The sequence below is a fragment of the Rattus norvegicus genome, chromosome 7 (genome assembly GCF_036323735.1).
Source record: "Rattus norvegicus strain BN/NHsdMcwi chromosome 7, GRCr8, whole genome shotgun sequence".
Classification (NCBI taxonomy): domain Eukaryota; kingdom Metazoa; phylum Chordata; class Mammalia; order Rodentia; family Muridae; genus Rattus; species Rattus norvegicus.
The window spans coordinates 56,855,688-56,876,453 of NC_086025.1; the positions used below are offsets into that span (position 1 = coordinate 56,855,688).

At 43.9% G+C, this 20,766-nt stretch overlaps 1 protein-coding gene and 2 long non-coding RNA genes across 4 annotated transcripts in view; 2 read left to right on the top strand and 1 right to left on the bottom strand.

The window, feature by feature from the left end:
- The window catches only part of Grip1 (glutamate receptor interacting protein 1), a 657,377-nt gene that overhangs the window by 35,187 nt on the left and 601,424 nt on the right, over window positions 1-20,766 (top strand). The window lies entirely within an intron of this gene.
- LOC134479880 (uncharacterized) lies at window positions 7,198-7,938 on the bottom strand. The gene is made up of 2 exons (XR_010053723.1): window positions 7,819-7,938; window positions 7,198-7,551 (listed from the first exon to the last, which is right to left on the bottom strand). It is a non-coding gene; the product is annotated as an uncharacterized LOC134479880 (long non-coding RNA).
- LOC134479879 (uncharacterized) overlaps window positions 7,496-20,766 on the top strand; it is a 64,186-nt gene continuing 50,915 nt past the window's right edge. Inside the window, exon 1 of the long non-coding RNA XR_010053722.1 lies at window positions 7,496-15,838. This is a non-coding gene — a long non-coding RNA (uncharacterized LOC134479879). The remainder of the gene's footprint in view (window positions 15,839-20,766) is intronic.

Here is a 20,766-nt window from a genome sequence, read left to right on the forward strand (position 1 = left end):
ACCTTCACAAAGTGTTCAGGCCAGCATGAGGTGGCCTAGCAGGTATGTTATATATGTACAATGTATGACGTATCGTCATATACTGATGGGAAAGTGGCCATGGGAGAAACAGCAGCTCCAATCCTGTGGGGAAGTCCTATCTGACATATATTCCTAAAGACTGGCAGGAGGAGAATCCATGGAGATTTGCGGAAGGCGTACAAGGCGGAGAGAAGAACCTGGGTCAAAGACAGGAAGCAAGATGTAAGGCGTGTAGTAGGCAAGTGCGTCACAGTTAGCTGTCTGAGAAGTAAAATCTCAGTGTCGAAATTTTAGAGACCGAAAAAGTAAAACCGTCAAACCAAAGCAAACAAACCCAAATAATGCAGCTCATTTGTAACAACGGGTTGGCACGGTGGAGTCAGAGGGGTTGACAGTGCGCTCTGGGCGGTGGGTGCCATATGGGTCGATGAGAGAACTGAAGCTATGCATTCTTAGCTTGTGTGTCTGGGACCTTAATAGGAACAGAGAGGGCAGGAGGGTGGGGGGTGGCCCACACGCATGGGGTTGCCTCGCTGCATTTGAGGTCACAGTAAGCTATCCACCCACGGCGGAGAGTGTAAGGCGGTGCCTGGAATCAGATCTGTAGGCCGAAAGAGAAGAGATTTGGTGTCATCTTCTGTAAGGTGGCTATTCATGCTACTGCAGGGAGACCTTGTCAGTGAGAGGTGTCTGACTGTGTTTAGATGTCAGGAGGAGGAAGAAGTCAGGGTATTAAACATGTGGGTAAAGACACAGGAACAGGATCCTGAAGTTCAGAGATGTGTCCCCTGGGAATGACCCACAGTGATAAAAACAACAGAGTGGAGGAGAGAGCTGAGGCGTGTTTAGTATTTTGATTTCGTAGTTGGGGTGGTGTTAGCTGTGTTAGCTCAGGTGGACTGCAGTTGAGGGCATGGCCAAGCTACTGCTCATTGTGGACCCGGACTCAAAATGTTGGCATTTGTTCTCTTGAGTCTTCTTTTCCTTCACCAGATACTCGTTAAGCACAAACCCATTATGTTATCTGACACACTGTGGCTGGGTATCTGTTTATGAAGAACTTTGAGATCAGAGCTCAACCTGTGCATTGTGACCTATTTGGGGGCTGTGACCCTTTCACAGGGGTCGCGTAAGACCATCAGAAAACACAGATATCTACATTATGTAATTTTGCTCATGGCAGTAGCAAAGTTGCATTTCCTGGTTGGGGGTCACCATGACATGAGGGGCTGTAGTAAAGGGTGGCGTAGCATTAGGAAGGTCGTGAGCTGCTGGATTAGAATCTTCATCATAATCACAGAGCCATGGTGTGAAAGAGCAGTGGGAAGACATCGTTTGGTCACTGGGCTCCCAATGTAGATCTTGTTTTTCATTTATTTCCTTCAAGGCTCTGCCCACCTTGAGGGCTCCTGTCTTTAATATGATATGGAATCTAGTCTCCTTTCTGTTAGGCACCTTAGGCTGAGGAGAAGGGTTCTGGTGAGAGATTTGAAATCTAATCTTACTTAAAACTAAGTAAAAACAAATAAATAGACTCATTCCATCCTTGGTGACATTTTTATAGTCACAAAAAAAAAGCAATTTAATTCTTACGTTTTATCCGCTGTTTTCAGAAAGTTTGGTGAAATCCTGACATAACGGCCTCCTTTTAATATTTATGATGGAAGGGAGCTGGGAAATAGATGAATACAGTTTGATAAACCAAAGAGAGAAAATTATAGTTGTAAAGTCCATCTCCTAGTTGGAAACTTTTCGCCATTCGATTTTCAAAAGCCATGCTAACTGTAATCTCCAGCCTTTCATATGCAAGCCGCAGGCTTTCTGCTAGGTAACATAAGGCAGGGTGTGCTTCCCGGGCTGGATTGGATCAGGAAATATTTTCTTCTTACCCTGAGGTTGACTTTTCTGGGCAATGTTACTGGCAGAAACTTATTTCCTTACAGCGATGCTCTTATAATGGGTGATGGCTTTTATTTCTGTGCAGAAACTGTGGTTCTGGGGTTTTAGGGAAACGTGGATAAGTGAGTTGAGGGGAGATTTTTTTCTATTTGTTTTTATTGTGAATAAGAAGAGATTAAAGATGGGAAATAGTTCACACCTGGAGAACTTGGGGGTGCTTTAAAATACACACCACAGAAGGCACAGGAGTAGGAAGGCTGACGCTGTTGCCAGCAGTAGGGAGCGCTAAGGCTGTGGTCTGTGTGACCGGTGCCCATCAGTAACCACTTCTGAAGAACTTGTATCCTCAAGTAGACGGAGACGTCAAAGCAACGTTGCTTTGGGGCTGCGGGATCCGTTCAGTGGTAGGAAATGCACTAACTTTACGCTAGATTCACTGCTTGGCCTTGATTAAATTTTATGTAAACCTGTTTAATATTTAAGCCCAAGAGTCCATGTTTATAATATGAGGGTTGCCGCAGAATCCCGTTGCCAGCTTCACGGTGATTTAGTCCCCAGTGTTATCTTGGCGGTGGCAATAAGTAACAATTATTAAAATCCTGTAATAAATGTTCTCCACAAATGCTGCTAACTAATTAATTTAAAAACTGGTTTTTAAAGCAGTGGTATGGAGGAATGTAAAAAATACAATTTTTTTTAGGACGATGGGAACGTAGCTCAGGGTTTCCTCGGGTGCTCCTGGCTCGCTTCTGGGATATATGACTTCTTAACCCACTGGCTGCTGTAAACACCACATGAGCAAAGTGGGGAGAGTCTTACAGCATTGGGACTTATCAGTAAAATATATTACTGGAGTAGAAACAACTGAATTAAGAGAGTTCTTAAAAAATTACTCATATATGTATGTATATAGGCTGCAGAAGCCACATCGTCCCATGTCGTGATGCAGCTGCAGATGTCTCCACTGGCAGCACTAAAAGCTGATGCAATGGCATAGAACCATTCTGGGCTGGATGCGTGGCTCAGTGGTTAGGAGTGCTTCCTGGTTTTCCCGAAGACCCAGGTTTGAATCCCAGCAAATCCACTGAGTGGCTCACACCCTCCTGTAACCCCAGCTATGAGAGAATCAGGTGCCCTCTTCTGGCCTCCTCAGGCACCTTCCCTTGTACATGTGGCATACACCCATGTAGACAGACATATAAAAAAAGTCTCTAAAAAAAAAAAAACCAAGTAAATATTCAACCCCAAATACATTTATGATGTGACTACACTAAAAATTTAGTCTATTCAAATATGTTTCTAGTCGTGTGCAATATTTTGATTTTAAGCTTTAACAATCAGATGGGTTTCGTTGTCGTTTTCTGGGGTGTGTGTGTGTGTGTGTGTGTGTGTATGTGTGTGTGTATGTGTGTGTGTGTGTGGTGTGTGGTTGTGTGTGTGTATGTATGTGTGTGTGTGTGTGGTGTGTGGTTGTGTGTGTGTGTATGCGTGTGTGTGTGTGTGGTGTGTGGTTGTGTGTGTGTATGTGTGTGTGTGTGGTGTGTGGTTGTGTGTGTGTGTATGTATGTGTGTGGTGTGTATGTGTGTGTGTGGTGTGTGGTTGTGTGTGTGTATGTGTGTGTGTGTGGTGTGGTTGTGTGTGTGTATGTGTGTGTGTGTGGTGTGTGATTGTGTGTGTGTGTGGTGTGTGATTGTGTGTGTGTGTGTGTGTGTGTGTGTGTGTGTGTGTGTGTGCCCGTGCAGGAGCCCACACCCTTCTACACAGTACAGCTCTGCCGCTCTGTGTTCAGTCTTAAGGAGTTAATCATTGAACTCTTTGGTCATGGTTCTCTGTAAGTTCCTAGTAGAGTGGCTGACAGGAAATAGAAGCACGTAGCTCAACACAACCAGAGAAAACACTCCATCCCTGAGGTAGAAAAAGGAAGTTTTCTTTCTGTGGCCCACAACCAAAGGATCCCTGAACTGCCTTCCCCTCAGAGATTTTAGTGAGTTCCAAAAATAAACAGGGACTCAGCCTTTGGGGGTCAGGGCAGAGTAAGTGCAAGCAGCTGGTTGTATGACCTACACGTCCCAGAGGTTGGTCTCTGGTGTTGTAAGGCTTTGCAGTCTTACCGTCTAGCAAAGCACGCTGCATACACAAAGCTTTGGTAAATATTTATTGAAGGGATGGACGGGTGACAGGAAGGATGGCTTGATGGATGGCAGCACTTGATTTCCACAGCTATAGAGGGAGACCCTCATGTTTACTGCCTACACAGAGACGGTTGGGCAAGTACAGTGGGGACCCAGCTTTGCCGGCTGCCCTTGCAGTGCGCCACCCAGGCTGGGGTTTTCCCAGTGTTCTCTCTGGTTCCTTTTCTGTCTCTCAGGCCACTGGGTCCCTCACCAGGCTATTTTCTTCTCCGGGCAGACTAGGCTGTGTCTCTGAGAAGGCTTTGGAAGACAATCTCTCAGAGATTCTGTCAGAGAGCATCTCAGTACTCATTAGAAATCAATGTATCAGAAGATAAGATATGGAGATAATTCTGTAGTGGGAAGGAAAAAGACCACCGGTTTCCAAGACTTGTGGGCAGTTGTTTTCCTCTGTAATATTTACCTGCAAGACGATCTTTTTAAAATGCACCGTTGTGCATACAGCAGCACTAGATGCAATCTGGCATGTATGCAGCTATGGCCAGGTAAGCAGAAAGAAAAAGTCCTCACTGTTGGAAAGCTCATGAGGCAGCTGCAGTGGAGACGAGAGCTCACATGGACCACGTGCACTCGCATGGATCATGTGCACTCGAGCGGACTATGTGTACTCGCGTGGACCTCATGTGCGCTCACATGGACCTCATGTGCGCTCTCGTGGACCTCACGTGCACTGGGGTTAGAGGTATAGTTGATCTAAAGGCCCAGGGTAAGTTTTAATTAAGTCCTCTCTAAGGGCAGCCCCCAAAGGAAACATTTTAACCTCATTCAGAAAAACTTTGTAGAGAAGTGGATAGAGAATAAAATAACCATGACATCAAAATAGCGAGGTAGAAAACAAACGAGAAATAAATTCTCCAGACCAAAACCGAAACAACAACAGCAACAATACCAAAGAGGGTGAAAATGTAGAACATAAGAGTGGAGGGAAATTGCAGCAGCCTCTCACAGCGTTGATGTCTGTGGGCTGTGGACTAGGGTATGCACTTTGTTTTTTCTCTATACTTTTCAGCATTTTAAAATAGGACATTTTAAAACCATTGTCCTTATAATAAAGAGCACAGTTGACAGAGAACACCTAAAGTCTACAAACTAAGCTGCATTAGGAACAGTGTCTGGGGACTCGTCAGGAGTGAGGCCTCCGGGGCAGGAAGTAACTGGTCGTTAGGAAGACGTAACGGGAGATGCATGCTTCCTGATGAAGGAGCCGGAATTGATGATGTACGCTGCTCAATGGAGGAGACCGAACCCATAATGTTCACTGCTGGACGGAGAACTCTGAACAGATGATATGTGCTGTTGGTTGGAAGGCCCCGAACACGTGATGTACACTGCTCAATGGAGAGCTGGACACTGCTCTGAGAGGAGCCTGAACAGGTGATGTGTACTGCTGGATGGAGGACCCTCGAACATTTAAGGTTCATTGCTCGATGGAGAGCGGAACAGTGCTAGGGGAGGAGCCTGACCACGTGACATTCACTGCACAACCAGGATCCCTGCGACTGCACCCTTGGTTCTTTCTGTTGGGAGCACCAGACAAAAACGAAACCATAAACTCATGCCAAACCAGACCATATTCAAACAACGAAACTGCAGAATTCTGAAGAAAAAACAAAGCCAAATACTACCCCCCGAAAAGCATTACAACTAAACTAAAATAAACAAGGGAGCAAACATACAAGAAAAAGACTCTCACCATTAAGAATGTTTTGGAATTTAGGCTGGAGAGACGGCTCAGAGGTTAAGGGCATGAGCTGACCTCGAAGAGGTTGGATTTCCCGTCTTAGCATTTACATGGTGACTCACGACTATCCAGGGGATCTGAAGACCATTGGTTTCTGAGGTAAACGTACATCTTAAAAATAACTTAAAAATCAAAACCTGTAAAAGGGTATTTGGAAATTCAGGTGAAAGTATACTGTTACACGGGAGCACCAAGAGCTGGTTAGTAAGCTGGGTGGTGCTGGTGCACACCTTAAATCATAGCACTTGGGAAGCAAATCTCTGAGCTTGAGGCCAGTCTGATCTACAGAGCAAGTTCCAGGACAGCCAGCGCTACAGAAAGAAACCCTGTGATGAAAACTCAACCAGCCAACTAACCAACCAGCCAGCCAGCCAACCAACCAACCAGCCAACCAACCAACCAACCAACCAACCAACCAACCAAAAACCAACCAACCAACCAACCAGCCAACCAACCAACCAACCAGCCAACCAACCAACCAACCAACCAACCAACCAACCAACCAACCAACCAACCAAAAACCAACCAACCAACCAGCCAGCCAACCAACCAGCCAACCAACCAACCAGCCAACCAACCAACCAGCCAACCAACCAGCCAACCAACCAACCAACCAACCAGCCAACCAACCAGCCAACCAACCAGCCAACCAACCAACCAACCAACCAACCAAAAACCAACTAACCAGCCAACCAACTAACCAGCCAACCAACCAAAAACCAACCAACCAACCAACCAACCAGCCAACCAAAAGAGCTGGTTAATAATTTATGCATGTTAATGTTAAACGATAAACTTCCCCAGGATGTGTGGATTGCTTGCATCATTTCTGTTTTTACTTATTTGAATTTGGGGTAAACCCATATCATAACCCAAGGTACCATCTGGTGGCAGGCGAAGAACCTGCAGTAAGGAGAGGACACTAAAGGTGCCTGAGGACCCCTCCCCACTGGCTTCTTCATTCTTTCTCTTTTTTTCTATGGAAATAAAACATGAAAGTATAAATGTGGAGAGTATACACCTTTTAATTTCTTAGATTTTCTTTTTTTAATAAACAACAGTTCTTGTTTTATGAATTACAGTTTTATGCACCTCGGGATGTGAGGTATTAGGAGAGGGTGTTTTGTGTTTGGTGCCAGTAGACATGGGATTAAAGATGTCACCATGTCTCTGTCACCTAGGTTGATGTTCGGTGTGTTTTCAAGCCCCCCCCCCCCCACCTTAGTTTCTAAGCCAGGGTCTTGCTTTGAGACCTCACTGAGTTGATTTAGACTCACTGGCCGGCAAGCCCCAGGGGTCTTCCTGTGTCCACCTCCCTGTACGAGGATAACAGAGGTGCAGGGTTTTGTTTGTTTTTTTTTTTTTTTTGTTTATTTTTTTTAATCTTTTTCAATATTAGGGTTGTGGGTGGAACTCACGTCCTCTTGCTTATGCGACAAGCACTTTATCAACTGAGCTATTTCCCTGGCTCCATGCTTTCTTTAAATTGTAATAAATTCTCGAACACCTTAGGTGGGAGAGCTACTGACAACCAAGAGTAATTGTGAAAAATCTATTGCTGCAAAAGTCTCTTGCTTAAAGTGCACGTGCGTCGGTCAGGTTGTGTCTCCATGTTCCTTCATCATGGTCTCCTCCCTGGCGATCCGGAGTCGTCCTCCGCCCTTTGGGCAGTCATCGTTATAATACTTCATGGTTACCTTCTCAGGGGTAATGGGAGACAATAAGGGGTGCAGGAAAGCATTATTAGTTCTGATGACTTGCGATTATTTGTCACAAAAATCCCAAGTGAGGACTTGCTTCAGGGACCTCAGTAGAGAGACAGTTGTGACACATTGAACCCTGGCTGGAAGCTAATGGCTGTGATAGTGGAAAGGGAAACAGGAGAGACTGGCGGGATCTCTGTGGAGGAAGGGGAAGCTCAGGAGAAGAAAGCAAAGAAAGGCGGCCAGGAACTGGCCTCTCACCACATGGAGCCATGTGTGTGGGCGGTCACTGTGGCAGTTAGAGGGAGAAGCATCCCCCACAGTTTCAGGAGGTTCATACTTAGCCCCAGTTAGCAGGCATGTTTGGGAAGGTTCTGGAACCTTTATGAGAGGAAGCCTTGCTAGAGGAAGTACGTCACAGGGGCGGGCTTTGAGGGTCTACAGCTTTTCCCCACTTCCTGTCCTTGCCCTCAGCTTCCTGTGCGTGGATGAAAAGGTGATCATGAAGCTCATCTTTGTCTTTGATGTGGACTCTGTTCCCCTTGAACTGTAAGCCAAAATAAACGCAACAGGAAATTAGCTAATAAGGACACTCTACTCTTGTTTCCTCTCAGCCTCTGTTCTCTGGCCTCCTCAGGTGCTGGCTTCACCTCCATCCTCTGAGAATGGTTGGCCCAAAGAGAGGAAAGGATTAGAGTAGACATTCTGGATTGTACTGTTTGATCTAGAGATTAACATAATTCTGACCAAACGCCAACAAGCTTCCAAGTTCATAAGGAAATACAGCAAACTTCAAATAGCCTAAACAAGGAGAAAAAGAAAAATCACAGGCGGGTGACTAACTGCCACTGATTCTGGCATTTAATACAAAGCTTCAGTAGTCAAGGATGGAGTGGTGCTGGATTTAGGAGGGACAGATGCATAGGGCATGATGGAGTGTCCAAAAGGAGATAGCATTTATGGCCAGATTCTTAATTTTTAAGATAAAAGTGCAAAGTGAATTCAGTGGGTAAAGAATGTTCATTTGAGCAAATGATGCTGAAAAATATTGTAGTTCTGTATGTACAATATGAGTTCAACTCCACACTGTATATCATATGAAGACAATGATATCAGTATCATATGAGAGGATGTCTAGACCTAACCTAAAGCCTGTAGCATCGATACTTCTGTAAGAGAACAGGACTGCTCTGTTGTGACCTGGGATCAGACCAGAATCTAATAAGAGATTCCTGACATTGTAAACCATTAGGGAAGTACAAATTAAACCCACAAAGAGGTACCCATACATATATATATGTACTAGAATTGTTAAAATCAATGACTGACTATCCCAAGTGTTGTCAAGGTTGTGGGTCATAGAGTTCATGCTGTGAGTAGAAAATAGGCCAACTACTGTAGAAAACAACTGGGCAGTTTCTTAAAACTTCATACGCCAAATGGTCAAGGCATTCCACTTCTAGGATTTACAGGTGAGAAAAAAGCCTGGTGTGTGTGTGTGTGTGTGTGTGTGTGTGTGTGTGTGTGTGTGTGTGTGTATTTGAACACACATGCTCACATGGGCTTTAAATCTGTCCATCCTTCCATCTGTCCATCCATCCATCCGTTTATTTATTTATTGATGTATTTGTTTTGTGTGTGTGTGTGTGTGTGTGTGTGTGTGTGTACATGTTCACTACAGTACACATGTGGAGGTTAGAGGGCACTCTATAGGAGTCAGTTCTCTCTTTTCACCGTGTAGATGAAAGCTGAGTTCCTCAGGCAAGGCCGTGAGTGAATGCCTTTCCCTGAGGCATCTTCCTGGTCTGAACTTCATTTTTATAGTCAAAATTACAAATAGCCCAAACATGTTTCAATAGCAGGTCAATAAACAGAAATATGTACAGATAACAACTAGCTCTTATCAATGAACAGAAATGACCTATTGATACATGATGCAGCATGGGTATGTCTCAAGGATAATTATTTTGAATAAAGGGAATATAGCCCTCTCCATCAGTAAATACTCAGGGCAAGGTAATTCCTAAAAACATTAATATTAAAGCAGGTTCCTTCCAGGAGCAGCAATGGCTGGTATAAAGACGTGTGTGACTGAAGAGATGAGCTTTTTTTTTTTAAAATGGGAAATGTTTAAGATGAATCATGTCTTTTACATGTGGATATCTTGATTGTGGAAGTGACTTATTGGGCACAGGTGAAATCAGCTTATTAATTCTATATTTTGTGAGCTGTCATGTGGGAGCTGGGAACTGACCCCGCTGGGCTATCTCTCCAGTTCCATAAGTTCTGTGTTTTAAGTTTTAATTGTTTCTTGTATGTCAATAATGCTTTGTAAAATTAAAAAATAATAAAAAAGCAAGTTTAGTTCACAAATGGGATGACTCTTACTGGTTTAAAATGTGATTTTCTTATGAATGTGTGTGGTTTGGTAACATTTTCAGTTTAAGCAGCCAGTTTCCAGAGCATTAGTGATGTGTAAGGTTTGGTTTTTACTCTAAATGTTACGTGTAGACTTAAAACACCGAGGAAGATAGAGAAGATCCCCGTTTGTGGGCAGTGCTGTGAAACAAATGAGACAGAACGTTGAGTCAGACTTGCTCTGTACTGTTAAGGTGCAGAGTCATGCTGTGCTTTGCGCTGGGAAAACTATTCCCCAAGTCCGTTCATCTTCATGTATGTATTAAATGCCTACTTTGGGTTTCATATTTGAAGGTGCCCAAAGAAAGAATGGCATTCAAGTTCATATTCGGTCACACAGATGAGATGTCTGAGCCATCATGAAGTTAGATCAAGAAGAGGCAGACTTTATCCAACATCTGCAACACAACGATTGACATTTCTTCCTGTAATATGTAACTTTTTAAGCTTTAGTTGTGAGGTACAGGTCTCTTCTGGGGAGAAAAAGGGCTTTTTCTTTCAGTTTACTAATTATATGCAAAGGCTTGGAGGGGGATTCACTTCTGTGTCCATCCTTCTTTTGAGTCTCTTGGCCTAAGACCTGATTTGGAGGTTGGTAAACATCATTTCTGGCCCAGTACCCCACACTTGGAATTGCAGCACAGCCTCTGGGTGTAGGAATATCACACTTTCCGACAAGTTATTCCTCTGTGTGTAGACTTTCCTTACGTGAAAGGGACTCTTCACGCGTGTAGGAACTGAAAGTTGTTTCTGGAGAAAGATCTGCTTTTCCCGCTGCTCCCGTTCCTGGTGTCTCACGGCAATGGCTTTACAGGGTCTGTCTTTAACATGCTTCCTTTCTTCCCACCGTTTGTCCCCCTGCAGGCTCTGCTTAACCAGGGCCAGCCAAGGTCTTGAGCAGCTGTGCCTGTGGCTCCCAGTCTGCCTGGTGGTGGGTGTGTCTGTATTTATAGCTTGTCATCCCTCAGCCATCCTTGGTTGCATTGTGTGGCCGCTAAGCACATTCTTGGATTGCAGGCTTCTGTGTGTGTGTGTGTGTGTGTGTGTGTGTGTGTGTGTGTGTGTGTGTGTGTGTCTGGCCATCCACACATGCATGCAGGCATGCATGATGCCGAGATTATGCCTTGCCTTTTATGTCTCCAGCCCCATTTATGAAGCCATTCCTTTGTTCTTATGTGTGTTCCTCTATCTTCCCATGGGACCCGGGATCTTGCCCATGCTAGGCACTTACTTTACCACTGAGCAACACCAAGTCCCACCCTCAGCCAGGTCCACTCATCTGTCATTTTCTTGTGTTCTCTTCTCTTTATCATACCTGCTCTGAGAGAGGAAAAAAGTTACCAGCCCCAATAAATTCGAATTTAACTTAATTTCTCCACGAATGTGTGTCTCTTACCCTTAGTTTCTTGAGCAGTGCGGAAAAAGCTTTTCTGCCTTGATGGGTTTCAGGCACTGCGAAGAATCTTTCAAAAAAAAATACAACGTGGTGCTCTGAGATTATACTGTGGGGCAGTGAGTTACTCTGCCCTCGTGGTCCCCTGTGGAACTTTTAGGGCTCCCTGGGACACAGTTTAAAAACCAATGACATGCTTTTGGCTCCCTGGGGAACGTAGACATCTGACCTCGATGCGGAAGTATGCAGTTATAGCAGAAGTTCTCAACCTGTGGGTCACAACCCCCTGTCATGGTTGAAAGAACCTTTCACAGGGGTTGCCTACAACCATCAGAAAACTCAGATATTTTCTTTACAATTCATACCCACAGCAAACTTTACTGTTATAAAGTAACAACAAAATAATTTTATTGTCGGTCGTCAATGCAACACGAGGAACTGTATCAAGAGGGTCCCAACATTACGAAGGCTGAGAACCGCTGACTTACAGGATGGAGAACCAGTGGCAATTGGCTTTGCTGACTGTCCACCATGTTTAACTTGCAGTGCGGGTGGTGGGTGCCTCTTTGGCTGCTGTATTCTCCTCTATTAATAGTCTCTGCTTAAATCTCCACCCATCAAAATAAACCTCATCCACCCGACTGTACGTCACCGCTGTCCTGACAAGCTGATCCTACAATTCATGATGTAAATCGGGACACTGGGGGAGTCAAAGAGCCACTGAAGGGAAAACAGGCCCAGACTGGGACTGTTCTCGGCAAATGAGGGCATCCGTAGCTATTTCTGACTCCTTCTCTGCCGTTTCTATTCATTGTTCCCTTGTGCTGAATTGGTTCGAACCTCTGCACATCTCATTGTTCCTGGTATTCGAGTGCAAGTAAATTGTCAATGCCAGTGTTCTCTTAAAGTCTGAATTCCTAGAAAGCAGATGCACTCTCCTGTTTGTCTTTTCCGGAGCATTTGGCATACAGTGCTGCACGCGGAGTAAACACTGATGGGGGCGGAAAAGAGAGAAGTCAGCAGGGAGCCAACACTGATACATCCTGGTAAATACCTTACAGAATCGAAGGCCACCACCCCATCAAGCATCTAGTAACTGTCTCCTTTTTACAAGGTCCTGGGCATGGGACTAGGCATCTAGACCTCTTGGTTTCTTCTCTTCAAAGATGAGGAGATTTGAGCTGAAGAGATGTCGTACAAGCATGAGCTCTCTAGCACCCACATAAAAAAACCAGCTGTGGCGGCCTGTGCCTGTAACACCACCATCACTGGGAAAATGCTGACGGAAGGATCCCAGGGACTTAGAGTCCTGATAACCTAGCTGATTGGTAAGTTCTAGGTTCAGTGAGACTCTCCTAAAGCCGAAAATGCTTGAGGAAAACACCCGGTGTGTTGATAATCTGGCCTCCAAACACACTTGTTGTACACATGTGGCCATGCACCCCCTGGGCAGGCTAACTTAGAGAAGAAAGAATTTATTTGTGCTGATGGTTCCAGAGATTTAGAGACGGCAGAGTGGAGGCAGCAGGCATGAATCTTTAAACTTTCAAAGCCCACCCCTAGCGTCATACTTCGTCCAGCAGAGCCACACTTCCTAAACACACCTAAACAGCGCCACCAACTGGAGACCGAATTTTCCAATGCCTGAGACTGTGGGGGACATCCTCATTCAAAGCAGAGACTAATGGGGAGCGTTCTGTTTATGCTGAGTACTTTCTAGGGATGCTGTAAGGCCACGGGAAGTGACGTGAGCAGAGGCACTTTGGGAGATTCTTCGTGGCAGCTCCTCTGCAGGTATGAGGCGACAGCGTCATTTATGTGCGTGTTTCTGGAAACAGCAGCACTTGGCTGCTCAGGGGCCGTCTTAGCTGATGGATTTGGAGTTCAGATTTTAAGTCTCTTCCCCTACATTCCAAATTTGGCTTAAGTAAATGTGGTTGAGCTAAGGTTTGAGAGTAACCAGGACATACACTATTTGAGCAAGTCAATTGGTTTCTCTGAGTGTTTCCCTTTTCTGCTGAGTGAAGCGACTCCTGTAATCTATCCCAGGGCGGGGGGAGCCACACCTGTCGTCCATCCCAGGACATGGAGTGGGGCTCAAGTCGAGTGCATATGAGAAACCTTTCTGAAATAAGCAAATGTGGTCATGAAGCTAGGGACTACCTCAGAATGCTTTTCTCTTTGTTCTGTGACCTCATGTTTGGTATCTTATTATCCACCCCTTTACTCTTTTGACTGTATATGGTTACACGTTTTTCTGCATATAAGTCCTATTATTTGTTAGGAGATATTTCAACAGATATTCCAAGAAAATTTTCTGGGTATGCTAATGCTTAAATTTCTGATATATTTGTTTATTGTCCTATCTTCACAAAAAAATAGCTACTCCAACTTAATTTGTTCCATGTGCATAAGTTCTGAGGCAAGATAATGCTCTCCGTCTACCCCTTGAGGATAGCAGCATGCACACCCAGACATCCAAATCTACCGGGGCATAACTGGCATGAAGGGCCTTAGACATGTTATATTTTAGCAAAACGCTGCTGTGTCCTGAAATCCCAGCTCTAGGCATGGTGCCTAGCTTCCTGTAGATGCCTGGAGCAAGGTCAGTGAAGACCTCCAGAGCAGCGGTCAGCAGAAGCAAGTGGTGAGTGATGGCGCCGTTGATGGGGCCAAGAGTGACTCACGGTCGGGTTCATTCCATCTTTAAGAACCGTCCTAATACAGCTTGGCTGTTGCCTTTCAATGAGGGTAATACCATCTCAGAGGTTACCCGAATTTTCACTCTTTTCCCAGCAGTTGTATTGTCAGCAGCAATGAGATGTGTCCCGTACATCTGTCCTTGAGAAATTCAAAGGAAATTGCTTCCTTGCCAGAGGAGCACAGGAGGAGCCCCGATACAGGATTGTCTACACTCAGGATCCGTCCCAAGGCTGTTTCTATCTGACCCATAAATAATCCATTCATTCTTCCTCCGTCTCGGTTTCACGTGGCCAACATGCAGTTCCTGTCAAAAGGGCCCTGGGAGTGCTGCTCCAGAGCTCGGAGGACGCCCTGCATTACAGAATTCGCCAGCCTGAGTTGTAGCGAAGATGCCAGTCTCTTCTCTGTAAACAAGATTTATTTTAGGGCATCTCTAAAGCTTTTTGTTTTCTTCTACACTGTGTCAAGAGAACACCCCTTGGGGACAGTGAATTATGCCCTGGCACATTCCTCCTGAGCACATGTTTATATTTCAGAGTGAAAGAGCCCCCTTAGCTTGCTAAGAATTTATATAGCAAAGGTCGAAATTCCTCAAGTCCCTTGTAAAGTCATTATGGTTGATATGACCTCTGGGATCACGCACATCTTGAAGTAGCTTGTGTGCTTCTTGATCAGGGTGGAGCTCTGTGCAGGACTAATTGCTGCTGGGCACGTGTGCTTCTGTTTTAGCTTCTAAAGCTAAAAACACTGCTGTCCTGTATAATCCATCGATAGCCTTCAAAGATGTCATTTTCCTTACATGTTAGAGGTGTTTTCTGTTATTTGTGACCTTAATTAGCCATTGGGAGAGTTGAGCTTTTGCTTTTTTATTTAAGTTTTAAACTAACATGTTATGTTGCCTAGTGTGTGTATGTGTGGAGGTCAGCGACTGGTGTCTGATGTCTTTACTCGGTTGCTCTCCACCTCATTTTTGGTTGATACAGAAGGATCTTTCAGTGAACCCAGTGCTCACCAGTTGGCCAGACTGACTGGTCAGCGAGGATTGTCTACACTTCTCTATCCCTAAGCCCCACGTTAGGGTTACAGACATGTGCAATTGTGCCCAGAGTTTTACTGTAGATTCCAGGGATCCAAACTCAGGTCCCCACACTTGCATGGCAGGCAATTTATGACCAAGTTGTCCTTCTCACTCCTGGGCTTTTTGTCATTTGGTTGGTTTTTAAATTTTTTTCATTTACTTATTTGATTATTTAATACTGAAAGATTTAAGCATTCTAGCACATTTCTTTTTGGAATGTATTCATAACTTTAACACATTTTAAGTCAAAGACACTAAATTTCCTACTGTTTTGTTGACCAAGCCGTTATTATCTGAGCGCAGCAGAATGCCAAACTGCCATCAGCAGAATGGCTATTGATTTCGTAGTATTGGGCATCTGTTACGGAACAATGTTATTGGCTAAATTCTGGGTGTGACAGTTGGTGCTGACTGTCAACTTGACAAGGTCTAGAATCACACAGGAGACAAAGACATCCTTGAGAGGTTATTTAGCCTAAGTTAACCTCTGCGCATGCCCAGGAGGGATTGTTTGATTGGGTGACTCAGGCGGCACCATTTCCTGGGCTGTCTACACAGGAGGAAGCTAGCTGGCTACCGGGAGAGCCTTCATCACCCTCTTCTTCCTGAATAAGGACACAATGTATGACCAGCTACCTCAGCTCTTGTCACACTTACTAACCTACCATGAGGGAATGCACCTTTAAACTGTAAGCCAGACGAAACCCTTTCCTCCTTAAGTGGTTTGGTCAGATTATCACAGCAATGCGAAATGTAGTTAGTACAACGAGTGCACAAAATTAAGCAATGTTCTTTTGTGCTTCCCAGGAATACTGTATCAAGTCAAGGTTTAAATCAACGAGGAATTACAGAATTTATTTACCTTTCTCTAAGACAGCTGACCAGATAATACCACGCGTATTTGTTTCATGGCTGCGATTCCTTAAGAGCAGTGGTTATCAACCTTTCTAGCTCTGCTACCATTTAATACTGTTCTTCCTGCGGTGGTAACCTTCAACCATTAAATTATTATTATTTTTTTGTCGATACTTCACAATTGTGATTTTGCTACTGTTATAAATCATGATGTAAATATTTTTTGGAGACAGAGGCTTGCCAAAGGGGCTGTGACCCACAGGTTGACAACCACTGTCTTGAGAACTTATTATCAGTGATGCTTCAGTGTAGGACCCTCCTGCCTCATCACTATGTGTGGAATGGCTTGATAGTATGTCTTGCTTGAAATGGTCTCTTAGCGCTGGGAATATTTGGGTGCCATTGAGATGGCTTGGAAGAGAAGGGCTTTTGCTGTCGTCCTTGACCACTTGGGGTTGATACCTGGAATCTACAGGTGATAGGAGGAGAAAACACTTCTCCCAACTTATCCTCTGACTTGGGCACATGGAGTGGCATATCTTGTCCACACAAAGAAATAAATATAACCCCCATTTCTGTCCTTACCTTATACATTGAACATTACTATATGCTAAGCTCTCTCACTTATCTTTGTGAATGTGTTGGTCACTCCTAAGCGCCTGGAGCCCACATTTATATCACATCAGCTATCATGAAGCAACCTATTATATTTGTCAAACCGGAATGGGTTTAGAAGTACCTGTAGAACGGTAAACTGACTCTCTAAGGCAATGGGTTGAACGGTTAGCATAAGTCTACAAACAAGCTATCTTTTCTGTTGTTGCTGTTTGCTTGTTTTTAGAGACAGGGCTTCACTGTGTAGACCTGGCTGTACTAGAACTCAAACTGTAGACCAGGCTGCCCTTGAACTCAGAGGCTACCTCTGCCTCCCAAGTGCTGGGATTAAAGGCTTTTGCCACCAATGCCTGGCCAAACAAGCTATCTAGATTTTATTCTATGGTAACTGAAAACCCCATGGCATTAGCAGCTTCTGATGAGGCTTAGCCAAGGCTCTGCTTCATCTTATGACTGATGGGTGGGTTTACCCTTCTTCAGTTCTGTGTGGTGATGCTAAAACTAATAGCATCTTCATATCACATCCCAGTACCCATGCTGCCTAGTTTGCTGTCAGAAAAGAGCACCTTTGTTTGGAAATCCTGAGAAGAACTTATTGGGCAGTTTCTGAACCAATATCCAAAGCCAACGGACTTCAAAGTGCTTACTGGCTTGGGCATGTTACATAATTAATGTGGAAGGCAGGCAGGGTTAAAATGAAATTGTCTTGGCTGCCTGAGACTACCACTGTTCTGCCTCAGTTCTACCCAGACAGGAGTATGTATGTCCCATGTAGAGGACAGATAGAAGGATGTGCTGGCCAATCTTACTGCCTAACAGACATCCCATCTTCATTGCTTTCCACAGTCTGACCTGACAAGCAGTGATCCTGGGTTATCAGGATTTCCCATTAAACAATAGTTGCTCTCAAGGTCCTCTTTGAACATGTGCACTTGAGTATTTGGTTCGCTATATTTGCTTGAGTTACTTAAGAATAGTCTTTCTTTCTTTCTTTCTTTCTTTCTTTCTTTCTTTCTTTCTTTCTTTCTTTCTTTCTTTCTAATTCTGAGTTGTGTTCTAGGCCAAGGAAGCTGATTAACCAGTAGCACAGTGGAGCAATTACTGAAGAAGGATTTGTACATTTATAAAATGACTGAAGAAAGGCCAATACATTTATTCTTGTTAGTTTTAGCTGTCAGCCTGACACGAGTTAGAAACCTCAGGGAAGAGAATCTTAATGTAGGCCTGTCATCCAATTGGCCTGTGGCCTTGTCTATAGGGGATTGTCTTGATTGTTAACTGATGTAAGAAAACCAAGCCCATTGTGGCTAACACCATTTCATGGGCTGGACCCTAAACCGTACAAATAGCTCCCTGGCAGCAAGGAAGCAAAAACCTGTTTATTCTCTCTGCCCTTGACTGTAGGTGTGGTGTGACTAAAGAAAGCTACTCTCCCTAAAGTTGCCTTTCTCATAATACTGTTTTATTTTTAGATTTTATTTTTATTGAGGTGTGCACATGTATGGCTGTGTGTATGTGCACATGAATGCAGGTACACACTGAGGCCAGAAGAGGGCATATTTGGGTTCATGGGAGTTGCAGTTACAGGTGGATGCTGGGAACTGAACTCAGGTCCTCTGCAAGAACAGTATGTGCTTTTAACCATGGTACCCTTCCTTTTGCCTCTTGGTCACGGTATTTTATCATAGCAATAGAAATGAAGCTAGAATAAAATTTCCGAGAAAATGTTAGGTCATTCCTAATCCTATTGGCTCTGATTATTTTGTTAAACGAGTGAAGTATATTCATTATTAAAGTTTAGAGAAGATGGACAAGCAGCTTGTATGATGAACACTTGTAATCCCCAACTCTGACTCTATAACCAGATTAATTTTGACCTTCTTCTGAAAAAAACCTGCCTATTTTTTTTGCATAAGCATTTATACATGGGAAAGAAACCCTGTCTTTAAAAATTAGACAGAATAGTATTTATTTTGTGCTGTACCTACTTCTTTTCCCAACAAACGATGCCCAAATTAGATCATTTGATACTTCATAATATTATCTGACATATATTTCATCTGCCTATTTTTCGTCTCTGAAATCCAGATCAAAGAATAATCTTTTTTTCGCCACAAAAGGTAAAATCATTTCTCTTAGACATAAATTATTTCTATCTCCGTGTCGTTATATTTATTCAGCATGACTGAAAATGAAAAACACTTAAATGATTATTTTTCTGGGGGCATCTCTCCATGCTTATTCAGCCCACGAGAAGCCATAGGTTCAATTCCTCGCAGTGAGTAAATTTGACAGAGTCCTGCACAGCTTCGATCCCAGCATTCCAGAGGAAGAGGCTGAGGGATGAACTTCGTCAGAACAGCCTGGACAAGATTCTGTCTAAAAAAAAAAACCAAAACCAAAGCACCTCCCTACCCCCAAATGAAACACCAAACAACCAAATAAAATGAGAGCCTTCCCTGAATGTTCCCCCAAGTTGATAGTCTAAAGATACACATTTCCACACGGCTCCATTAGACCCAGTGAAAGAGTTCGATGCAAATTCCTGTTTGAGAGTTTATTTTTTAACAGTAACCACACAGGTGAGAGAGAGGAAAAACTTTTCCTCCACCTTCTGAGGTTCAGTACTTGAGTGGGAAATAAACTGACAGTAGACAGATTAATAGGGGAAAGATTCATAAATTTATTATGAGCACAGAGGCATCACATGAAAGAAAAGTGAATTCCCCAAATCCCAGCAAAGACCCACAGGTGGATACACCTTCTTGACAAGGAGGAGGGGGTACAGCCAATTTGGAAGCAGAACAAATGGCTTGGGGGATAGAGGAATGACCCCAGAATAGAGGCTTGTCTGTCAGGAGGTCAGGTGCTGTGCTCCAGACTGCAGGGGACTCTGCACACCTGAGTTCCTTTCAGAGATTCTCTCTGATCTGTATAGGAACAGGGGTGGGGGAGCGAGAGAGCAAGAGCGAGAGTGAGAGCGAGAGAGAGCGCCCTTTTTGCATTCTGCTAGTGGCTAAGTGCCCTAAGCTTGACCTCAGAGTGCCACATTGCACAGTGTCATTTCTGGAAGTTCTTTGCAGGAACCTGTTAGGAATTGTGTTTCCAGCTTGGGTGCTGCCCTTTAGGGGGAGAGCATGCTTAGGGAAGCTGTGACTTGGTGATAAGAGGACAATCACAGTCCTCCGTGGGTCCTCATTTTCACTTGACCATCTCCGATCCTCAGCTTCTTTATCTGCAAAATGAACATAATGACATTTAAGCTAGCAGGGCTTTCCGAAATCAAATAAATCGTGCCGCATAAAGCTCTTATCTAAGGGAAGGACTTATTAAATACACCACTGCCTGAATGGATTGTTACTAAGTGACAATTTAGACCACTAAAGGTAGAGATTTCCTGGTGCCATTCCTCAGTCCTAAAGTACTCCAGTAAGAGAGAACTTCCAAATGTCAGGAAATAGTCCAGTGGACCCCATTGTATCCAAACATAGCTGGTGTGCATATATGAGTATATTGTGTGTGTGAGAGTATAGATCTACACACACACACACACACACACACACACACACACACACACACACGGTCAGTTGTAAGTCTTAATAACGCCATACGCTTTTATTTAGAATCTACAAAATGAATTCAAAGCTATTAATTTAGCTCACATGTATAGTGTAGGTAAAACCTTTAGGAAGGTCTTATCTTGAACACACATCTTCTCTCCTATAGTTTGAACTTACATACATGTAGAAGTGCAGGCAAGAAATTTATATCAACTCCACAGCATTTTAAATGGAACTATGAATACCAAGCATAAGTCTAAGCATCATATGCAACACTAAGGGTAAGTCAGTTTTGTCTAAAAATTTCTGTCCATTATGGAAGTCTGCAAAGTAAGTGGCTTAGCTTAAACCTCACCTGATGCCTGTTTTTTTTTAATAAAGTTTTATTGGGTCATAGTGAAACTTACTTGCTTTTTGCTGCAGCAGCTGAATCGAACACTTGCAACAGAAGCTGGGTAGTCTGCAAGGCCTACAATATTTTCTGTCTGGTCCTTTGCAGAAACCCTTTTTGGGACCTTGATCTTGTGGATGATGTCAGTGTTAAATTCTTGAATACATCAATAAAATCATTTTGATTTCTTTTTTAG